We start from the raw sequence: 6,000 nt of genomic DNA on the forward strand, positions 1-6,000 counted from the left end.
AATACCTTGACTTTGTTGTCCTTAAGCCATTTTGCCACAACTTTAGAAGTATGCTTGGGGTCATTGTCCATTTGGAAGACCCATTTGCGACCAAGCTTTAACTTCCTGACTGATGTCTTGAGATGTTGCTTCAATATATCCACATAATTTTTCTTTCTCATGATGCCATCTATTTTGTGAAGTGCACCAGTCTCTCCTGTAGCAAAGCACCCCCACAACATGATGCTGCCACCCACCGTGCTTCACGGTTGGGATGGTGTCCTTCGGCTTGCAAACCTTCCCCTTTTTCCTCCAAGCCCAACGATGGTCATTATAGCCAAACAGTATTTTTGTTTCATCAGACCAGAGGACATTTCTCCAAAAAAGTACGATCTTTGTCCCCATGTGCAGCTGCAAACCATAGTCTGGCTTTTTTTATGGAGGTTTTGGAGCAGTGGCTTCTTCCTTGCTGAGCGACCTTTCAGGTTATATTGATATAGGACTAATTTTACTGTGGATATAGATACTTTTGTACCTATTTCCTCCATTATCTTCACAAGGTCCTTTGCTGTTGTTCTGGGATTGATTTTCACTTTTTGCACCAAAGTACGTTCATCTCTAGGAGACAGAACGCGTCTCTTTCCTGAGCGGTATGACGGCTGCGTGTTCCCATGGTGTTTATACTTTCATACTATTATTTGTACAGTTGAATATGGTACCTTCAGACGTTTGGAAATTGCTCCCAAAGATGAACCAGACTTGTGGAGGTCTACAATTTATTTTCTGAGGTCTTGGCTGATTTCTTTTGATTTTCCCATGATGTCAAGCAAAGAGGCACTGAGTTTGAAGGTAGGCCTTGAAATACATCCACAGGTACACCTCCAATTGACTCAAATTATGTCAATTAGCCTATCAGAAGCTTCTAAAGCCATGACATAATTTTCTTGAATTTTCCAAGCTGTGTAAAGGCACAGACAACTTAGTGTATGTGAACTTCTGACCCACTGGAATTGTGATACAGTGAATTATAAATGAAATAATCTGTCTGTAAACAATTGTTGGAAAAATTACTTGTGTCATGGCACAAAGTCGATGTCCTAACCGACTTGCCAGAACTATAGTTTGAAACTAGGGGGCACTATTTTTATTTTTGGAAAAATAACGTTCCCAAAGTAAACCGCCTATTGGCCGGGTGCCCATATAAGGCATATGGCTCTAATATATTTCTTAAATGTCAAATGATGTCTCATCATTATTTCTCAGATAATTCTAGATGCTAGAATATGCATATAATTTACAGCTTAGGATAGAAAACACTAAAGTTTCCAAAACTGTCAAAATATTGTCTGTGAGTATAACAGAACTGATATTGCAGGTGAAACCCTGAGGAAAATCCAATCAGGAAGTGCCTCTTATTTTGAAACCGTTGTGTTCCTATGCACCCTTATTGGCCATTGAAAGGGATATCAACCAGATTCCTTTTTCTACGTATTCCCCAAGGTGTCTACAGCATTTTGACGTAGTTTCACGCCTTTATGTTGAAGAATGAGCGTAAACGACTACATTGCATAAGTGGCCAGCTGATGGCTCTCAGAGTGATTCTTGCGTAAAAGAACGAGGTAGCTATTTTTCCTCCCGGTCCTACTGAAAAGGCAACTGTCCCGGTTGATATATTATCAAATAGATATTTGAAAAACACCCTGAGGATTGGTTATAAAAAACGTTTGCCATGTTTCTGTCGATATTATGGATATAATTTGGATTTGTCAGCGTTGTCGTGACCGCTATTTCCGGTGGATTTCTCAACATAACGTGACCAACAAACGGAGCAATTTTGGGTATAAAAATAATCTTTATGGAACAAAAGGAACATTTGCTGTCTAACTGGGAATCTCGTCAGTGAAAACATCCGAAGATAAAAGGTAAACGGTTAATTTGATTGCTTTTCTGATTTTCGTGACCAAGCTTCCTGCTGCTAGCTGGACATAATGCTAAGCTAGGCTATCGATAAACGTACACAAACGCTTGTCTTGCTTTGGCTGTAAAGTATCATTTTAAAATCTGAGATGACAGGGTGATTAACAGAAGGCTAAACTGTGTTTCACTATATTTCACTTGTGATTTCATGAACATGAATATTTTGTAGTAATATTTTTTGACCGTTGCGCTATGCTAATTAGTGTAGTTGATGACAATTCTCCCGGATCCGGGATGGGTAGTTCCAAGAGGTTTTAAGTGGTTGAAAAACGAGTTTTAATGACTTCAGCCTAAGTTTATGTAAACTTCCGACTTCAACTGTATCTACCTCATGTACCTCGTACCTCTGCACATTGATCTGGTACTCCCTGTATATAGCTCCATTCTTGTGTACTTTATTTGATTCCTCTTGTGTTACTATTTTAATCTCTGCATTGTTGGGACGGGCTCGTAAACAAGCACTCCAGTTGTATTCGGCGCATACAGGGGTGAAAGTACATTTATACCGTTTGGTACGGCGTCCTTACAAAATATATAGTGGGGGCCGTATCGGTAAAACATGAGCATATCAAAATAACTAAAACAACATTTCAAGAAAACTGTAGGCTATTACACCACTTTTTATAACTACCACATTTCAAACGCATGAAAAATGAGTGGTATAGCCTACGTTCCAAAATGCGACTTCGTTCTAGGAGAACACAAACGTTTTGCCAAGGCAGAGATGAGTGGTCAACTCCTAGACGCACGCGGTCAGCAAAGGATTCATTCATTCTGGCCGAATGAAAGTCGCCAAATGCCATGACCCTTTTTGGTGTTTTGTGTAACAGTCTCTTTCTATTCACCACTGTTTGGAGGGCCTCTAGAAAGTATTCACACCCTTTGACTTTTTCCAGATCTTGTTGTGTTACATCCTGAATTTTAAATTGAGTAAATTGAGAGTTTGTGTCACTGGCCTACACTCAATAACTCATGATGTCAAAGTGGAATTATGTTTTTAGAAATGTTTACAAATGAATGCAAAATTAAATGATATGTCTTGAGTCAATAAGTATTCAACCCCTTTTTGGAATGGCGAGCCTAAATAAGTTCATGGACTCAATCTGCATGGACTCAATCTGCATGGACTCAATCTGCATGGACTCAATCTGCATGGACTCAATCTGTGCGCAATAATAGTGTTTAAAATGATTTTTGAATGACTACCTTATCTCTGTACTCCACACATACACAACATGACCAAAAGTATGTGAGTCCTCCGCCAAACTTTACAGTTGGTACTATGCATTGGGGCAGCTAGCGTTCTCCTGGCATCCGCCAAGCCCAGATGCATCCGTCGGACTGCCCGATGGTGAAGTGTGATTTATCACTGCTGACATTGCTTCCAGAGGCAGTTTGGAACTCGGTAGTGAGTGTTGCAACCGAGGACAGACCATTTTTACACGCTACGCGCCTCAGCACTCTGTGGTCCCATTCTGTGAGCTTGTGTGTCCTACCACTTCATGGCTGAGCCGTTGTTGCTCCTAGACGTTCCCACTTCACAATCACAGCAATTGCAGTTGACCGGGGAAGCTCTAGCAGGGCAGAAATTGAATGAACTGACTTGTTGAAAAGGTGTCATCCTATGACGGAGCCACGTTGAAAGTCACTGAGCTCTTCAGTAAGGCCATTCTACTGCCAATGTTTTATATGGAGATGGCATGGCTGTGTGCTCGATTTTATGCATCTGTCAGCAACGGGTGTGGCTGAACTAGCCGAATCCACTAATTTGAAGGGGTGTCAACATACTTTTGTATATGTAGTGTACAATTATCTGTAAGGTCCCCAGTCGAACAGTAAATTTCAAACACAGATTCAACCACAAAGACCTAGGAAATGTTCCAATGCCTCGCAAAGAAGGGCACTTACTGGTACAGCAGATGGGTAAAAAAGCAGACATTGAATACCCCTTTGAGGATGGTGAAGGTAGTAATAACACTTTGGATGGTGTATCAATACACCCAGTCACTACAAAGATACATCGGTCCTTCCTAACTCTAAGAGGAAGGAAACTCCTCAGGGCTTTCACCAAAATTAGTTACAGAGTTTAATGGCTATGATCAGAGAAAACTGAGGATGGATCAACAACTTTGTAGTTACTCCAAAATACTAACTAATACTAACTAGGAAGCTTGTACAGAATAAAAAAAATATTCAAAAAAATGCATTCTGTTTGCAATAAGACACTAAGTAAAACTGCACAAAATGGGGCAAAGAAATTATGAACATTAAGTCCTGAATACAAAGCATTATGTTTGGGGAAAATCTAACAGGACACATCACTGAGTACCACTCTTCATATTTTCAATACTTTTTTTATTTAAACAGGCAAGTCAGTTATGAACAAATTGTTATTTACAATGACGGCCTAGGAGCTGTGGGATTTCTGCCTTGTTCAGGGGCAGAACGACTGATTTTTACCTTGTCAGCTCAGGGATTCGATCTAGCAACCTTTCGGTTACTGGCCCAGTGCGTTAACCACTAGGCTACCTACCGCCCCAAAGGGTAGTTATCCTGTTGGAAGGTGAACCTTCGCCTTCCAGAATGGCGGTGGCTGCATCATGTTATGGATTTGCTTGTCATTGGCAAGGACTAGTGAGTTTTTGAGGATAAAAATAAATGGAATAGAGCTAACCATAGGCAAAACCATAGAGCAAAACCTGGTTCAGTCTGATTTCCACCAAACACAGGAAAATGCACCTTTCAGCAGGATAATAACCTAAAACTCAACAATTGAAACAAAAATAATGTGTAAATATTGTACAATCCTGGTGTGGAAAGCCCTTAGAGACTTACCCAGAAAGACTCACAGCTGTAATTACTGCCAAAGGTTATTCTAACAGGGGGTGTGAAGATTTCATTTTAGAATACCTTTGCAAAAATGTCCAAAAACATGTTTGTACCTTGTCATTATGGGTTATTGTGTGTAGGTGGGTGAGAAATAAATATATTATCCGTTTGGAATGCAGGCGGTAACACAATAAGATGTGTAATAAGTCAAGGGTTATGAGTACTTTCTGAAGGTACTATACGTTGCAAGTGGATGAACGTGCACGGGTAGCCTAGTAAAGGAGCCCTTTGAAGTGATTGTTTGACATCGGGACTGGTTGTGTTTATGCCACAATAAATGGTAATACATTGAATCAATGAATAGGGATTCTATACAGTGCATTCGGACATTATTCAGACCGGGCTGACTTTTTCCACCAGTTGATTTTGTTACGTGTCAAATGCTTTTTTCCTCATCAATCTACACAAAATACCCCATAATGACATAGCCAAGCCAGGTTTTTGAATTTTCTGCAAAATGTATAAATTGTAAAATGCAAAATGTATTGTAAACTGCAAAATGTATAAAACTGAAATATTACATTTACATAAATATTCAGACCGTTTACTCAGTACTTTGTTGAAGCACCTTTGGCAGCGATTACAGCCTCTTGTCTTCTTGGGTATGACGCTACAAGCTTAGCACACCTGTATTTGGAGAGTTTATCCCATTTTTCTCTGCAGATCCTCAACCTCTGTCAGGTTGGATGGGGAGCGTCGCTGCACAGCTATTTTCAGGTGTCTCCAGAAATGTTAGATCGGATTCATGTCCGGGCTCTGGCTGGGCCACTCATGGACATTCAGAGACTTGTCCCGAAGCCACTCCTGCGTTGTCTTGGCTGTGTGCTTAGGGTCGTTGTCCTGTTGGAAGGTGAAACTTCAACCCAGTCTGAGGTCCTGAGAGCTCTGGAGCAAGTTTTCATCAAGGATCTCTCTGTACTTTGCTCCATTAATCTTTCCCTTGATCCTGACTAGTCTCTACCACAATCCTTCACCATAGGGAATGTGCCAGGTTTCCTCCAGATGTGACGCTTAGCATTCAGGCCAAAGAGTTCAATCTTGTATTCATCAGACCATGAGAAACAAGTAATTTAGGTGCCTTTTGGCAAACTCCAAGAGGGCTGTCATGTGCCTTTTACCGAGGAGTGGCTTCCGTTCGGCCACTCTACCATAATG

This window comes from Oncorhynchus nerka, linkage group LG20 (assembly GCF_034236695.1).
Source record: "Oncorhynchus nerka isolate Pitt River linkage group LG20, Oner_Uvic_2.0, whole genome shotgun sequence".
NCBI classification, from domain to species: Eukaryota; Metazoa; Chordata; class Actinopteri; order Salmoniformes; family Salmonidae; genus Oncorhynchus; species Oncorhynchus nerka.